At 44.9% G+C, this 18329-nt stretch overlaps 1 non-coding gene across 1 annotated transcript; it reads left to right on the top strand.

Moving 5' to 3' along the window:
* Nucleotides 1-817: 817 nt before the first annotated feature.
* On the top strand, nt 818-924 carry LOC115934106 (U6 spliceosomal RNA). The gene has a single exon (XR_004069954.1). It is a non-coding gene; the product is annotated as a U6 spliceosomal RNA (small nuclear RNA).
* The last annotated feature ends 17405 nt before the right edge of the window (nt 925-18329 follow it).

Here is an 18329-nt window from a genome sequence, read left to right as displayed (position 1 = left end):
ATCCTGTCATAATCAGGGGTGAGCTGAGGGATATTGTGATTTGATATCTTTTTCCTACCATCATGTGTGGCTGGGTCAGGTAAAAATTAGCCAGGGTTCTTCAGAGAAATGGGACAAATTTTGTGTGTGTGTGTGTGTGTGTGTGTGTGTGTGTATGTATGTGTAGAAAGAGATGTATTATAAGGAATTAGTTCATGCGATTATGAAAGCTGACAAGTCCCAAGATCTGCAGGATGAGTTGATGAATTAAAGACCCAGGAAAACCAGTGGTGTAGTTCCAGTCTAAATGCAGACAGGCTCAAGACTGGGGAAGAGCTGATGTTTCAGTACTAGTACAACGGCAGGAAAAAGCCAATGCCCCGGTTGAAACGCAGTCAGACAGGAAGAATTCTCTCATATTTGGCCTGCCTTTTTGCTCTAATCAGGACTCCAATTGATGGGATGAGGGCAATCCACTTTACTTAGTCTACAGATTTAAATGTTAATCTCATCTAAAAACACCCTCACGGAAACACCCTGAATAATGTTTGACCATATATCTGGGCACCCTGTGGCCCAGTCAAGTTGGCATATAAAATTAACCATTGCAGTGTGTAAAGCATATGTGGGAATAGTTTGGGGCAGATGGAAGAACACTTTGCCTGTCATAATGGGAGAGAGGGCCCTGAATGTACTGAATGTGAAACCATAAGTGAGTGTACTTGTCAATGGGATGTGGAAGGACTGTGGCATAATAAAAAATAAATATCTGGTCTTTGTCTTTGCACAGAGTTCCTAAAACGCTTGGAATCTCCTGAGTGATAAGAATGTCTTTTGCGTGCTTGCTTTGGCAGCACAGATACTAAAATTGGAATGATACAGAGAAGATTAGCATGGCTTCTGTGCAAAGATGACATGCAAATTCGTGAAGGATTTCATTAATAAAAAGAATGTCTTTTGTAAGCTAATGAGATGATTGGTGGCTGGGAGCCCCTACATAGCTTCAGGATCAGATCAAGGCTGATCACCAGAAAGACCAAGCCGTGATTAGAGGATTGGGAATTTCAGACCCACCCCCCAACCTCCTGGGTGGGGAAAGAGGCTAGAAATTGACAGCAATCATTGATGATCAATTATTTCATCAATCATGCCTATGTAACAAGGCCCCCCTCCGTAAAACCCCCTAAACAACAGGGTTTGGAGAGCTTCCAGTTTGGTGAACATGCGGAGGTGATGGGAGGTGTGTGCCCAGCAAGGGTGTGGAAGCCCCGCACCCCTTCTGAGACTTTGCTATATGGGTTTCTTTCATCCAGCTCTTCCTGAGTTGCACTCTTTATCACAAGCCAGGAATGGTGAGTGCAGCACTTTCCTGAGTTCTGTGAGTGTTTCTAGTGGATTCTTGAACCTGAGGGGAGAGGGCTGTGGGAACCTCCAAATTTGTAGTTGCCTGGGCAGAAAAGGGTACCCCATTTGTGGCTGGCATCTGCAGAAAGAAGTCATGTGGGACTGGGCCCTTCAATTGGTGGAGTCCAAGGCTAACTCTGAGTAGTTAGCATTAGAATTGAATTGTTGAATTCCCAGTTAGTGCGGGAGAATTGTAGAGTTGGTGTCAGGGGGAAGAAGAACTTTTTCAGAGACTTACGGGGACTTGTATTTTCTCTGTGAAATAAGAGGTAAGGTGGCCTGACAAGACAGAATATGGTTCAATAATACAAGAAAGATGTAAATCATAAAAGTAAGAAGCACAGCTCTATTTTAGGGAGACAGTGTGGTGTGGAAGCCCGGGAGACAGGGGAAGCCCGGAGGCTGATGCCACCCTCACCATGTTACTAACTGGTGACCTTGGGAGGTCACTTATTCACCCTCTGCCTCTGTGTTCTCATCTGTAAGATGAGGGAGAATTGTAGGCTTGAAGTTCTTGTGAGGAATACATAAAGGATCCCACCATGTCCTTAGCTCTCACTAATCAATTATTTACTTATTTTAAAATATTTATGTATTTATATGTTTTAAATAACAAAAATTATATCGAGACGGTGTCTTGATGTATGTATACTCATTAATTATCAGCTGCTGTTATAATTATTTGCAGTGACACTATTTCCTACCTAAAAACCCAACAGAAGAGGTTGAAAAACTTCTAAAATACTTTTAAGACCTGTTACTAAGTTGGTAGGAAAAAATCCAAAGCTTTTCTAAATATCAGCATTAATCAGAAAGAAAATATAATGAATAAGCCTCCAACTGCAAAAACAAAAAATGCTGGATAAAATATAACAAAAATGAACCTGAACATTCATATGGAAGAGTAAAAGTTCATGGAAAGTTTGGTATCAAAGTAGGAATTTTTTAAAAAGCCAGTGAAATAGAGTAAAACAGCCCTGATCCTAGATGAGAACACTGATATGCCACAGAGATGCCATAATAAATTGCTGGTGAAACAATAGACTTTTACATAAATGGTTCTGGGAAATTGGTTATTTAGATGGAAATTTAAAAATTCATTCCCCTGTATCATACCATGCACAAGAATAAATTTCAAATGGAATAGGTGCCTAAATTTGAAACATGTTTAACATTGGAGGAAACAAATGAGAAAATATCTTTATGACATTGGTGTAGGGAAGAACTTCTTGAACAAGGCATAAAGGATAAGATTAATTAATTTTACCACATTAAAATGGAAGCTTTTAGGCGATAAGAGACACCAATGACAAAGCAAACAGACATTCTTCAGAAGGAGGAAGACACATGCAATGTCCAAAACCAATGGAGAATTAACCCCCAGCTGATAGAAGAACTCCTACAACTCAGCAGGAAAAAGACAAAAATTTGCACAGAAAAATAAGCAGAGACTAGAAACAGGCAATTCAGAGGAGAAGAAATCTAAATGGCAAATAAACACATAAAAACATAATGAAGCCTATTAAAACACAGAAAATGTATATTAAAACAATCATAAGATGTTATTCCATACCCATCACCTCCTCAAAATGTATAAAGTGTGACAATAAGCAAGTGTTGGCGGAATGTGGAGCAGTGGGAACTCTGGTGCCCTGCTGGTGGAGTTTAAACTGGCACAGCCACTTTGGAGAACAATTTGGTATTTTCTAGTAAACCTGAAGATACACATATCTCATGATCTAGAAATTCCACTTCTAAGTATCCAGCCGAGAGAAGTTCTGAAGTATGTGTAGGAGGAGAAATATGCAAGGATGTTTGCTATTTGTAATGGTTAAAAATAATAGTAACAACATGGGAACAACGTAAATGTCCATCAGCAGGAAACTGAATCACAAATTGTGGCATTTTCATGCAGCAGTGAACATGAGTGAAATATATTTGCATTGATATATCTCAAAAATCTAATGCTGGTAGAAAAGAAGTTAACAAACAAGATTTATAGTGTGATAATGTGAAGTTTTAATGAATGTAAAACAATTCTACACATTGTTTACAGACACATGCATGTTTAATAAAAGTATACAATTTGATGGCAGTTAGCAAAAGAGGCGAGCTGTGGGGAGAGAGATTGGAGAAGAGCAAAAAGAGCTTAAGTCTAATATCTTTTTTAAAAAATCTCAAATAAATTGTGCCACAATGCTAAATTTGTTAAATTTGTCAAATTGTAGTGGTAAGTATTCATTATCTTGTTCTCATCACTTTTCAGTGTTTGGAGATATTTCCTAATAAGAATGAAAATAGATGAACTAAGTCATAAACCCTGAACTCTAGAAAAAGAATAGCAGCAGCAAAAAATGGTGAAAAAGGAAGGATACAATTGATAAACTTAAAAGCAAAAAATGCTTTTGTACTTTTAAATTTCATTAGTGTTTATCAGGAAAACCCAAAGCTTATTCTTTCGAAAAGACTCACAAAATTGGCAATGGGCCAATCTACATAAATGAGAGAGAACGACAGAAAAGGAAGGGAGGGGCACACAAATTCATATCAGGAAAAATGGAATTCAACTTTAGGTACCAAGGAGATTTTTTAGAATTGTAAGAACATGTCATGTACAATTATTATTATTATGTTGTTAATGCTTAATGAAATAGCCAACTTTCTAGGAAAACATAAATAATCAAAATCAGCCCCCCAGAAAAAGTAGACAATTTGAAGAACTCAATGAGCTTAAAATACACTTAAAGTGTAACCAAAGAGCTATCTGTAAAATAACACCCATGATGAGATCAGTTTGTGGGTGCATTCTACCAAGCCATCTCATGCCACTGTTTCAGAACGTGGGAAAAATACAAGACACCACGCAAAGAGGGGTTTTACCAGTTCTGCTGGGAACACCCTCACTCTCACTCCTGGTCCCTTCATGCCTTTTTAACTCCACCAAGAGAGGCTGGAAAAATGAAACACTTTGCCCATCTTCTTTGCAGGTAGAGGTTCCCATATGACAATTCTGGCCAATGAAACACAAGCAGAAATGTTCTGGGAGGTTCAGGGAAAGCTTTTACCTTCCTGGCCAAAGGCAGAGGAGTATCCAGTGTCTCCCCCTCCCCAGCCCCTTGCCATAGACACAATGCCTGGCACTGAGTTGGTCGCTTTGCAACCATGGATGTAAGAGGGTGGTCCAGGCCTGAGCGGATGCCTGGAAGAACGTCAGCAGCCCCTGCCTCTACACTTCTCGTCTCAGATGCTGGTGAAAGGTTTTGTTATTTGTTTTTGTTCCTTATGGCTGAGTCATTTCTAAAATAAGCACAAACCTCTTAGAAAACCCAATCAAGGACACCGAAAGAAAGTACAACCGATCTTATATATAAACAGATGGACATAATCCCAAATAAAATATTAGCAAGTCAAGTTCAGCAGTGCTTTAAAGAAAATGCCAAGTAGAGTTTAGTCCAGGACCATAAGGATAATTTCACATGAGAAAAGTCATAATGTCATTTTCTTCATTAATAGACTAGAGAAAAGCCACATATTCATCTCAATCAATGCTGGAAAAAACATTTGGTGAGTTCCAAAACTCATTCACAGTAAGGATTCTTGGTGAACCACGTATAGATGTTATCTTCTTCCATTCAGTAGAACTTCTACCTGAAATCTGCCTCAAACATCGAACTCTGGGAACATGAACACAACGCCCACTGGAGGGAGGAGGTGGGCAGGGGTATGTACTCCTGCTGGCACTCAGTATCGGCTTGAGTGGATGCAAGTTAACAAGAAAAAAGAATAAGCACAGGCTTTGGAAAGGGAGAGAAATAATTGTCATTATTTATAGGCAATATAGTCACATATCTAGAAAATCTAACAGATTCTACAAGGAGGCAACCCTTCTGTGGCCTCTTTTTCACAGTGCAGATTAGAGATATCATTAGTACATACCCCAAAGGGTTGTTAATTAAGTTTATACATGCGAAGAACTTAGAATGGTGCCCTGCACATGGTAAGCACTAATAAGGTGTAAGATCAACATCCAAAAATCAATAATATTTCTATTGACTAGTAATAACTAATTAGAATTTTTTCTAGAAATTGAAAGCTCATTAGCAATAGCAACCAAACTTATACATACCTAGAAATAAACCTAACCAAAGATGTGATTTCTTAGGCAGTAGACGACAAAATCCCATTAAGGCAGTGGTCCCCAACCTTTTTGGCACTAAAGACCAGTTTTGTGGAAGACAAATTTTCCACAGATGAGGGGAGGGGAGATGGTTTCAGAATGAAACTGTTCCACCTCAGATCATCAGACACTGGATTCTCATAAGGAGCATGAAACCTAGATCCCTCCCATGCACCGTTCACAATAGGGTTCAAATTCCTATGAGAATCTAATGCCAAGAATCTAATGATCTGACAAGAGGCGGAGCTCAGGGGGTAATGCTCACTGCCCTGCCATTCACCTCCTGTTGTGTGGCCCGGTTCCTAACAGGCCATGGACCACTACCAGCCTGCGGCCCAGGGGTTGGGGACCCCTGCATTAAGGGACTGCTATGATCTGAATGTTTATGCTACCCCTGCCAAATTCATATGCTTAACCTAATCACCAATGTGATGGCTTAGGAAGTGGGGCCTTTGAGAGGTAATGAGGCCATGAGGATGGAGTCATCATGAATGTGTTTTGTACCCTTATAAAAGCAACTTCAGAGAGCTGCCTGGCCCCTTTTACCACCATGTGAGGACAGCAAGAAGGCACCTTCTATGAAGCAGAATGCCTTTGCCTGACACCATAACTGCTGGCTCCTTGATCTTGGACTTCCTAGCTTCCAGAACTGTGAGAAATAAATTTCTGCTGTTTGTAGTCACCCCGTCTAAGGTATTTTGTTGTAGCAGCCCAAATGGACTAAGATGGGGTCAACACAGAAGACTTGAACAAAGGCAGGGCTGAAGCGTGTCATGTCTGAGGGGTGTCATGAAATATGCCATCGCCCTCCAGAGTAAGTCAGGGGTTCGGTGCAATGCCAATCCATGTCGCATAAGGGTTCTTCCTAGAATGCACCCAGCTGGTTCCCAGCTGTATGCGGGGAGAGTGAAAATCCATGGATAACATAAAACAGGCCTTCAGAACAGAACAAGAAGGCCCAAAGTCACCTGTACAAGGAACTTGCTTTTCCTCCTATGGCTGTGTCTTGGTCATTAAGTGAAATTGATGGTGCATGCAGACCCCTGATCCCCAGTGTCCAGTGGTCCTCCCAAAGGATGTACCAATTAATGGCACTAACAGAGGATGACTACTCCTTCCCTAACACAGTGGATTTTCTCTATTTTTAGTATTTGACAATTTAATTGAAAAATAATGTCTCACTCTTTTAAAAATTATTAGGTGCTTACCTACTCCTTCAGGGCAGCTGGCAGGATCAGGGTGCCTGCTTTTCTATTAGAGTGCTGGGCCTGGTGGCTTTAAGGTATGTAGTCACATAAGTACAGAACCATTAGGCATAGAGCCAGGAAGGAAACTGCTGGATCTATGCACAGGTCTACTTTGCCACTAATGCTCAGCCTGCTTGCAAGTGTTGTGCCTATCTGCACTCCTACCGTGTAGGGGCCTTCCTGTTGTTCTACACCAGTGTCAACTCTTGGTATTATCAGACTTTCATTTCAGCCATGCAGCAGCATTTCACTGTGGTTTCAATGTGCACTTCTGCAGTTACAATGACGCAGGGCACCTTTTCATAAGTTTACTGGTATTTGCATACCTTCCTTGTGAGGTGTCTGTTCAAATCTGCTTTCCCCCTGGGCTCTTTGTCTTTTTTTTTTCTGAGACGGAGTCTCACTCTGTCATCCAGGCTGGAATGCAGTGACGCGATCTCAGCTCACTGCAACCTCCACCCCCACAGGTTTAAGCAATTCTCTGCCTCAGCCTCCTGAGTAGCAGGGATTATAGGTGTGTGCCACCATGCCCAGCTAATTGTTTGTATTTTTAGTAGAGATGGGGTTTCACCATCTTGGCCAGGCTGGTCTTGAACTCCTGACCTCATGATCCACCTGCCTCAGCCTCCCAAAGTGCTGGGATTACAGGAGTGAGCCACAGCGTCCGGCTGTCTTTTTTGTGTTATTATTGATATGAAGACCTTGGAATACATTCTGGATCGCAGTCCGTTGTCAGTCTGTGCACTGCACTCTGTGGCTTGCCTGTCACCCTCTCCCTATTACTTTACACTTGCTTGCTGACCTCACCCACACCTTTATTGGGCTTTATTGAGGGATGTCTCCAGCTCATTTCATCCCTGGAGGAAGCTCTGTTCCTTCCCTTCCATTAGAATGTCTGCATTTTCCACTACTGGCCTATGGACCTCTCTCCTCCAGCTCAGAGCCCTGCTTGCTGCTCCATACCCTCAGCCTAAATCCCAAGCCCCGGCCCTCTCCTCACACACAACACTGAACACGCAAACACAAGTGCACACATGCAGGCCTTCTAGGAGGTGTGGCTGCTGCTGGAGTTTGAGAGAAGATTGGTTGGTAGACGGAGAATGCCAGGGTTTACCTGGGGCCAAGCAGCTCTGTAGGTGCCCCCCTGAGAAGAAAGTGAAGTCACTGAAACGTACTAGGCCTGCTTCCCCAAACCCTGCCCTGCCCACACTCTGCCTGCCTGCCTGCCAGGCTGCTCTCCTCCCTCTCCTCATGGCCACACCTGGGATGCCCTCCTTAGTCCCTCCCAAACTGGCTATTTTTTTTCATCAGCTTGTGATGTAATTTATATACAGTGAAATTCATCTATTTTAGGTGTAAAGTTTGAGTTTTGACAAATAAACTCAGCCACATAGCCAGCACCATGACTGAGGGGTAGAATGTTTCCATCACTGCCACAGGCCCCTCCCTGCCCAGCAACAGCTGTCTGTGCCCTGTCACTAGAGCCAAGCTGGCAGCTGCGTTTTGGTGCTTTCCATGGTCCTGAAATGTAGATGGGCTAATGGTGTCCACTTCTGCAGGTGACAGAAATTCAAATGAGATTTATAGAAATGAGATTTTGTGAAAACAGGTGGAAGAGCTATCTTCAACTTTGAAATCTACATTTATCATGCCCTGCCCTGAAACAGGGTCCACTTTGCGGAGCCCCGAGGGGCCTGGGCGAGAAAGTCTTCCTTCAGGGGGCTCAGGCTACAGCCCAGCACAAGCCTGGGAAGGGCTTATGAAGGAGTGAGGCACTCCTGCACCCTCACAGGAGTAAAGGAAGCCAGGTTCCAGTCAGGAGATGCAAGTCCAGGGCTCAGATTCCAGGTCTGGGCAAGTGCTCCGAAACACTGCAGAAAGGATTTCCATTGTGCAGGCTGGGGTCCCACATCCTCATCCTCGAATGCCCAGGCTTCCCTTGCCCCTGTAGGGAGGGCAGGGCCGGCACCTATATTCATATAGGATGAGCATGATTGCAGGCCTGAGAGCCTCAGGAGATCCAGCATTTGAGAGAGAAAACTGCTTCCTAAGTACGTCCAAAACTGAGTTTTAATATGCAGCGAGACAGAAACTGTAGAGATGGGGAACAAATAACTGGTCTCTGGAGTGAGCTGAGTTCCATGCCTCTCATCATGGGGTGATTCATGGAACCTCCACCCTAAACAAGATGTAGAACTGCTCCCTCTTCACAGACAGCCCCTGCACTCACTCTACGATGACAACCACCCTTAACTCCAGACCATCCCTCATCATGCCAGCACCAGCATCCTGGTTCAGGCATCGTGCCATTGCTTTGTAGGATGCAACCACTAGGGGAAGCTGGGAAGGGCACACAGCCTCTCTACCATCTTTCCGACTTCCTGTGAATCTATAATTATGTTAAAACTAAAAAGACAAAAAAAAAGGACAGTAGTGAGTTAAGTGTACAGTACTGAACAGAGAGATCTTTCCTCATAAACTGCATCACTGGGGAAATGCAGGATGAGATTGAGGAGGGAGTTTCTGCCGCACAGGGAGGTCAGCAGGAGGATGGTGTGGAGGATGACTGGGTCCCAGAAGGGGGACCAGTGTCCCCTCAGTTCCTCCACCTTCACCAGTCCCGGGAGCAGCAAGACGTTGCAAACACTGGGCAGGTTGAGAAAGCACCTGGAAGCCTGCATGCCTCTTAGAAAAACCCTGTGTTCCATCTGGTGCCAGAACCCATGCCCTGCTCAGAGAGGCATCTGAAACTCTGGGTGTTGGGCCTGAGGGTGGATCACAGAGTCCCACACACCTTCGGCAAAACAGCCAGAACCCCCTGAGTCCACAGCAGGTGAGGAAAGACTGCGTAGATAAGTGGGCCAGAAGCAGCCAGCATCAGGCTGAGATGCCCTCTTCACCACAGCCACAGCAGTGACTAGGGACACGAGCAGTAGATACCAGCTCCCCAAAGCCAAGAGACTGAAGGCCCGCCCCAGATCTGCAGGTGCCAGGCTGCAGTGCCCAGAGCCAGCTGATGCAATCACCCTCAGGAGAAGCTGCAGGCATCCCAGGGCAACTTACACCTCTCCTGGCCAAGGGGAGAGAAGCAGAGAGGGGCAACCCACGAGGTTGATAGAATGGTCATCCAAGAGGAGACAGTTAAAAAGCAACTCTGTCTCATTAAAAGTGTCAATATTAAGGGCTTTCTGCTGAAAACAAAGTTGCCCTAGTGTTGGGAGGAAAGCTGGGACAGATGTGGGATAGATCTGGGGTCTCTGCCCACAGGACCAGCCTCCATATCCACTGAATGCCCCCACTGGTGATGCTGGGGCTCAGCCGGCTGCCCAGACCCTGTAGGCAATGGGCCACTTGATAGCTCTCAAGATTTCACAGGCACTTCAAATACAACCAAAGCCAGTGTCCAGGTGGTTCCCTCACACCTGTTCTGCTCCAAGGTTCCTGACCTCCCACTCATGATCTGTGCAAGCCAGAAGTTGGGGGTCATCCTTGACATCTTATCTGTTTTCCCCTTACACTCACTCAAAAAGCCTGGCCACTCCTCCTCACAAAACACATCATGGAACAATCCATTTCCCTTGAACTTGCTGATCCTACTCTGATCTACCTCCTGCTAGGATTTTAAGCCTTCTAACTGGAATCTGCATAACCACAGTAAGTTCTCCCTCCTAAAAAAATGCACAATAATTCCTTGATAGAATCTGAGCATCCATAGCTAAGTTTCCCATATTGTCTCCAAACTGTCTTACATAATTCATTTGAATCTAGTTCTGAACAAGGTCCACACATAATATGTAGTTGTTATGTCTCTTGTCCAGAAAAGTCTCTCCTCACTTTGTTTTTAATGCAACAACATAGTGCAGAAACCTGCTCAGTGTCCCACATGCTGCCTCATCTCCTTGCTTCCTTGTGGTGTCCTCTAGCTTGTTCTTCTATCCCCTGGATTTCCTACAAGTGAAAGTTAGCTCTAGGACCACACTGTCCAATACTGTAGCCACTAGCCAAAAAGAGCTATTTAAATTAATTAAAATAAAATGAAATGTAAAATTCAGTTTTAATTTTAATAAAATCCAGTTGTACTAGCCTCCATTAAAGTGCTCAGTAGTCACACATGGCTTGGGCTGCCTTACCACACAATATGGATACAAACATTTCAGAATCATAGGAGTTCTGTTGGACACTGCTGCTGTAGAGTCTGGATTAAATTCAAGTTTGACTTTCTTGGCAAGAGTCTTCCATTGGTGTTATTGTGTGCTTCATATCACACCTACCAGGAGGTGTGCATTGTCCAGCCATCCCCCTAAGATGGGGATGGTGGGCTCAGTGATGACAGCCCGATTCCTCCATCATAAATCTCTGTTTGCCTTTTAGCTAACAGTTTCAATCATTGATGATCATTGTCTGAATCAATCACTTCATCAGAATTTGGAAAATGGTGATTTGCAAAAATTTTTTCACTTCTTCCATATTTATTATGGACCACAATCTTCCTATAAGAAAAATTTTAGAGAAAGATTTTTAAATTCAAAGCTAATTGCTACTTACCTGCTTATATCCTTCAATAGCTTCCCCAAAATTGTAGGACAGGGCCCATACTTCCTTTTATTTTTTTGAGATGGAGTCTCTGTCACCCAGGCTGGAGTGCAGTGGCATGATCTTGGCTCACTGCAATCTCTGCCTCCCTGGTTCAAGTGATTCTCATGTGTCAGCCTCCCAAGTAGCTGGGATTACAAGCATGCACCAACACACCTGGCTAATTTTTGTATTTTTAGTAGAGATGGGTTTGTGCCATGTTAGACAGGCTGGTCTCGAACTCCTGACCTCAGGGGATCTGCCCACCTCATCCTTCCAAAGAGCTGGGATTACAGGCATAAGCCATCATGCCCAGTGGGCCCATACTTCTAAGGCCCAGTATAACCTGGCTCTGCCCAGCTCTGTAGCCTGTAATACACGGCCTTGTCCTCTCTGCTCCAGCCCCCGGGGTCCTTCCAGTCTCCGAGTCATATGGTGCTCCTCCTGGCTCTGTAAAACCTGCTATCTCTGCCTAGAATGTACTTTCCAGTTCCCTTTGTCTCAACCTGGTTAACTCCTACCCAATCTTCAAGGCTAAAGTCACAGGCCCCCTCTTTGAAAAAGCCTTCTATGCTGCACAGACCAATATGCTTCCCTGTAACGCTTCCTTCGAGCACCCTCTTTCTCCTTCATAGCCCTCAGCATAACATGCAATTAAATATTCTTTGTGTGTTATACTAATGTCTGTTCTTCCCTCACTAGACTCAGGTCCCTCTAGGCACTGACCACGCCTATCTGGTTCACCATGGTGTCCCCAGCACCAACGGCCTGGCATATAGGGATCCTCTATTCCCTGTTCAGGGAATTTGGTGAGTGAGCTGGAGATTGGTAAGTGGGAGCAGGGAAAGCTGTGAAAGGAACTTGTGCTTATGAAAATGGCCAGGGCAGCATCCTACACATAAACCCCAAGTCTTCCTGAGAGGGACTTCCCAGGGCAAATGTCCACACTGCTCAGAGCCTGAATAGGACTCTCACTGGGTCACAGAACATGCAAACCATGCCCTCAGTACAGTAGACTGAGGGGGACATGGTCACTGTCCTCCAAGGCCACTTTACCTGGAAGGGCTGGGGGTCACAGCTGTCCTGGGGAGCGAACTGGAGAACTGTGAACTCAGACTAGTGCAGCAGAAAGAAGTATAAATATTTATATGAGTGGACTATGTATAGTTCAATGCTAACAGATTTGCAAATCTTGGAGAAATGGAATATTGTAAATAAATTAACCAAAATCGATTCAAGAAGTGAAGGCCTTTGGGAAGACCACAAACATGAGCAAAGCTAAGTCATATCTAAAAAAGCTCTGGGCCCAAATGGTTTTATGGGTTTTTTCCAACATTCAAATAATGAGAATGTACTAGCCACACCATATAAACCAATGCCACGTTAACTTCCAGTTGTGGCTGGGGCTCTCAAAGTGTGGTTGCTTCTCAAACAAGCAACCTTGGCATCACCAGGGAACTTACTAGAAATGCAAGCTCTCAGCCTCACCACAGACCTAGAGAATCAGATACTTGGGGGCTGGGCCCAACCCTCTGTGCTGTAACAAGCCCTCTGAGCTAAATAATGTAAAGTCTGAGAACTCCTGGGGCTAACGGAACATCTCTACTTTAGTGGTTTGGATTTCTCATCTCTCCTTACCCAGATATGGCTAATTCTAATTCTGCCTCACACAGCTCTGTGTCCAGATCTTTGCATTTTTATATTGGGCACCTTATTGTTAATCAAAGAATTTTCAGTCCATTTATCTGCAATTTCTCAACTTCTTGTTTTGAAAATTAGGGTCCTTACCAAATGATTTTTTTAAATTATCAACTAATAGATCCTCATTATCAAAACCAGAAAATGCATATAAGTATAAACAAAAAAATATGATAGCACATGATTCTATCTCCCAAAGATAATCTATGTCATTATTTTGGTATGCACACTTCCAGACCTTTTTCTTATGCATAGATAACATTTCTTTCCATCACAAAAAAAGCAATGAGCTTGTATAAACTGCATGGTAACTTCTGTTTTTCATTTCATAATATATCATGGATGATTTTCCTTGTTAATCAATAAACTTTTATTACATTTTTCTCAAAGTCCTTACTGTGTAATTTTCTAAACTAGCCTCCTATTGTTAGGATATTTCATATTGATTAAATGAGTTCATACTGGGAAAGTACTGAGGACAGTGTCTGGCATCTGGTAATTGCTATATAAATAATTGGCTTCAAAATGTGTTAGTAAAAAAGCAACAAAAATATAGAAGAAAATGGCAAATCCACACTCTTCATGGGAGACTTTTTAACACACACTTTTGGAAAACTCCAAATCAAGTACACAAAAAATAGGGAAAGCTATGAGGACTGGAATAGCACAATCAAAAAGCTGAAGGTAGATAGGTGGAGATGGACCTAGAAGAGCCGGTCCATCCTTTGGTAAGTGTCAGGTGCGTGCAGCACCACAGCAGTGAGAACCTCCACACCCTTCACCCAGGTGCCTACTGTCATGCTGCATTCTCTACCAGTGTCCTCTCCTGACCAGGGCTCATGGCTAACCCAAGAAACCCTTCACAGCCTGCTGTCTGCCCTCCCCACATCCTGGCCCTCAGGCTGCAGCAAAGCTCTGCTGCTCTGAAACTCAAACCTGCCCTTTTAACTAAACCTCCATCATGGCTGCGGTTACTTGGGCCCCCAGGTCGCTGGAGGATGGGACCACCTGACTCAGCCCAGTATCCTCCTGGCCCCAGCTGCAGCCACAGTGGCCTGCAGGCTCCTGGGAGGGGTCCGCTCCCTCCTCGGGAGCCTTGGTAGCTGGGCTGCGGTCTGCCCTTGAGGTCCCTGCCCCCTCCACCTGGCAGGGCTGACTCCCACTCCCTTCAGACTCTCCTCCTGGAGTCATTGTCCCCTGACTTCAGACAAGTAGGTCAATTACACGCCCTGCCCCTCTCCTGGCCAGCAGGCAACACAGTGTGGTGAGTACCTTTGTTGCTGGGATTAAACAGATGGCTGGATTGACCCCATCAGCTTCTCGTGTAAGACAGAGGTGGACCTTTGACAGGGAACCTGATCCCCTCGTCTTCCTGAGCCACACCAGCGGCCTTGCCCCACCCCCTCACATGACAGTGTTTGGCTCCACCCCCTCATGTAAGGGCACCAAGTGTGGGGCCTCAGAACTGCTTCCTGCCCTGGAGCTGCGAGGAGGAGGAAGGGGAGGGGGAGGGGGACGGGGAGGCGGAGGGGGAGGAGGAGGCGGCTGGTGCATCAGGGCTGGGGCACAGCGCCCGGCTGACCTTGGACCGCGGCGCTGCCGGGACACTGAAGACTGCAGGCTGCCCTCAGGAGCACTTCAGCACTAGAGGGCCTGCTGGGAGAGTCGGGTGTGTGTGTTCGAGATCTCAGGAGAGAGAGCAGCTTTTGTCAGTGGGGGTTAGTCTTCTTCCGTTTTTCTCAGACGGGACATCCTGCCTCCCGGACCAAAGCTGACCTTGTTCATCTGCCTCCTTCAGCATCTGGGGTTCCCTAATCAGACCTTTCTGTCCCAGCCCCCGCATGCTCCCTCCCCTCCTGTTGGCTCTCTATCTTACAAACAAGCCCAGTCCTCGTTACACACACACACACACACACACACACACACACACACACACACACACCCCTCTTCCCCACCCTTCCCAGCTGCCACCCTACCTACCCCTTGTCTCCCCCAGAGCAATGTTTCAGGAGAGCATAATTCAGGCTTCCACAGTGAGACTCCCCTACCAGGGAAGGAGACTGGAAGACAAGGGTCAGCTGGTTTGCAGTCTGGTCCTCCACCCATCCCGATCCTGCCTGCTGACACCAGCTCCCAAGTATTTGCCCCTCCTTCACCTAGGAGTGCCTTCCGGGGGTTCCCTTCCACCCACAGCTTCCTGTTCCAGATCCACCATACACAACTGAGGGAGAGAAACAACTTGCAGGGTTAAGGGTGAGTTGCCCTTTTTAAGTTTTCATCATTTACTGCCAAATTGACCTCTGAAGAGATCACATGAATTTTTGCTCCCACCAGGAAGAGTTCAGCCAGTTTTCCCATTCAGTACTATCAACCTTTTCCATCTTGGCCAACCTCAGTGAAAACTGAGAGTCCTTTCTTTTTGTTTGGTTCTCATTGGTGTCAATTTCATACATGCAATGTAGAATCAAGTAGTATCACAGAACTGATAAGAAAAGGAGCTGCCTCCCACCACCCTCCCAACTCTTTTCAGCTAATTATTTGGGTATCTACTTCCATATCTGCAGATAACATGCTAGCACACAGCTTTTAGTCCTAGGCATTATAGAATTTAGCTCATTTTAGAGTTTAGCTCCTTTACACCACCTCAATATGCTCGGACACGCCAGGGATTCCACCAATTCCATCCTCCTGAAGCACTCTCACTAGGAACCTTCTGACCTGCTCCATCCCAGACCAGCCTGGCTCACAGCTGTCACCAGGACCCCTCACCTCCCTCCTGCATTGAGTCCCTTGTCTTCCTTTTTCTGGGTTTACCCCCTCATTTTGATGCTGTATATCCTATAGTAGTTTTCCCAGAAAGGAAGGGTACATAAGAGATAAACTTGTGATCCTGCCTATTTTAAAATATATTGATTCTAGCCTCACCCTTAATTTATAATTTTCCTGGGTTCAGAATTCTAAGTTGGAAAATAACTTTCCTTTAGAATTTTGAAGACACTATTCCATTTTCTTTCAGCTTCTAGGACAGATGTCGAAGTTCAAAATCATTCTAATTCTGATACCTTTGATTTGTTTTATTTGAGGAATGTAAGATTTTCTTTGTACCTAGTATTCTCATATTTCACAATAGTATTCATTATGTGGGTCTATTTTCATATATCTACTACACCCTGGGTGGGCTCCATTCACTCTAGAAACATCCTTCAGGTCTGGGAAATTTCTTGAATCATGTCTTTGATTAACTCGCTCCATTTTCAGTTTTATTTCTGTAACCCCTGTTATTCAGATGTTAGACATCTAGTGACCCTTTACTTATTTTTCTTCCACTTTTCACTTTTGTAATTTTGTTCTACTTTCTGGGGTATTTCCTCAGCTTCATTTTCCAATCCTTGTGTGTTTCATTTCAGCTATTCTATTGTTCAAAGTGCCTTTTCCCCATGGTATTCTGTTTTTATTTTAAGGATATAGTCTTACCTTTCTGAGGATATTAATTAGCTTTGAGAGTTTTTCCTCTCTATATGTTATTTGTCCTCCAAGTTTTATTTTTTAGTTTTATTTTGTTCCCTGTCTTTGAGATAGCAGAGCTATCTGATCTGATAATGGCTCTATATTTGGCCCAGTTTTGTGCTGGTCTCTAACTTGCATGCTGCAGGCTTTCTGCAGAAGTCCAGAAATGCACAGTTTTTGGCTCATGTGCATAAGTGAGGCACCGAAGGGCTGGTTGAGAGTCCTGAACCTGTGAGTGTGGCTGCAAGATTTGGCTGGGTCTTGCGTTTGGGGAAATGCCAAAGTTACTACCTTTAGATCTTTCCATTGACTGATTAACTGAGACAGTGTCTTACTCTGTCACCCAGGCTGGAGTGCAGTGGTGTGATCATAACTCACTGCAGCCTCGCCCTCCTGGGCTCAAGCAATTCTCCTGCTTCAGCCTCCCTAGTAGCTGAGACTACAGGTGTGCACCACCATGCCCAGATAATTTTTGTATTTTTTGTAGAGACGGGGTGTCACCATGTTACCCAATCTGGTCTCAAACTCCTGGGCTCAAGCGATCCTACCCGCCTTGGCCTCCCAAAGTGCTGGGATTACTTTTAAATCTTGGTTCAAATTTTCCTAAGAAGGCTCTTTTATTTTCCCGCCTGAAGGGAATTGGGCTGGCATGCTGGGAGCTGAGAGGAAGAGAGCTGGGGTCTCAGCAGAACGCAAAGATCTTCTCCCACCCCTGCCTCAGTTTTCAGTCCAGAGAAAATTTGAGTCTCTTCTGCTGGAAGAAGGAAGGGGAGGGCACATGGCCATGTTTGGGGGAGGTGTGTCTCCCAGCTGGCGACTTGTCAGATAGTCCTTGAAAGTCTAATTGGTCTTCCGCTTTTAGTCTCATCTTCATCCCACTTCACGTCATCTCCAATCCCACTGCCTAATCCAGGAATTCTACATCTCCTGAGTGGCTCTGCGGTGGAGAGCGACTGGCTTCTCGACATCCCTGCTGCTGGCTGAGGCTTCCGTTCCTCAGCGTCCTCCTTCTGCTCAGTCACTTCCTGCACGGCCATCTGCTTTCTTGCCACCCAAATCTCCTTCCTGTTTTCTCTCACATTATAGCTGTTCTTGTGGGCTAATGGCTTGTTAAATTTCCCTTACTGTTATGGTGGGGCTGGGGAGGGGCCATCATGAGTACATACCTGTCGCCTGCCATCTTTACCTAGAAGTTCAGCCCAGTCTTTTAATTTGAATAAGTTTGAACAGCTTTTCTCGTGTTTATTGATGTCTCATCTCCCCACCCAGCTAATGTGGCTTTCTTATTGCCATCATTTGGTCATTTCTCAGTGGAGTTGCTCATCGTCTTGCTATTCAATACCAATAGCTTTTTGTCTTTTTTCCTCATAACTGAACATAATTTCTAACTGCCCCCATTTTGTTTGTTGGGGAAATTTTTCTGAGGAAATCTGATTGTATTCAGAGGTTCCCCATCCTCTGTGCAGTGACGGTTTCCACCTCGAACAGAAGGCTGCGTCTGTGTGAAAGTGGGTGTGAGGCTCACCAATGGGAAGCATTATGTGGGTTCATCTGCTATGGTGGGGCTGCACCCCCTGCTCTCCCTCTCCAGTCTCTGTGGCTTCTGGCATCCAGGGAAGCATCTGAATACCTGCATTTACACCTGGATCTTGTCCACACGCTAACCTCATGCCAGTCACTGCACGTCAGGGCCCCTTCAGCTACTTGGGAGGGCAGCTGACTGCTCCTTCCCCTGGGGTGAGGGG

The sequence above is a fragment of the Gorilla gorilla genome, chromosome 2 (assembly GCF_029281585.2).
Source record: "Gorilla gorilla gorilla isolate KB3781 chromosome 2, NHGRI_mGorGor1-v2.1_pri, whole genome shotgun sequence".
NCBI classification, from domain to species: Eukaryota; Metazoa; Chordata; class Mammalia; order Primates; family Hominidae; genus Gorilla; species Gorilla gorilla.
Note: the sequence above shows the minus strand (reverse complement) of the source record. Positions and strands in the feature narration are given on the sequence as shown.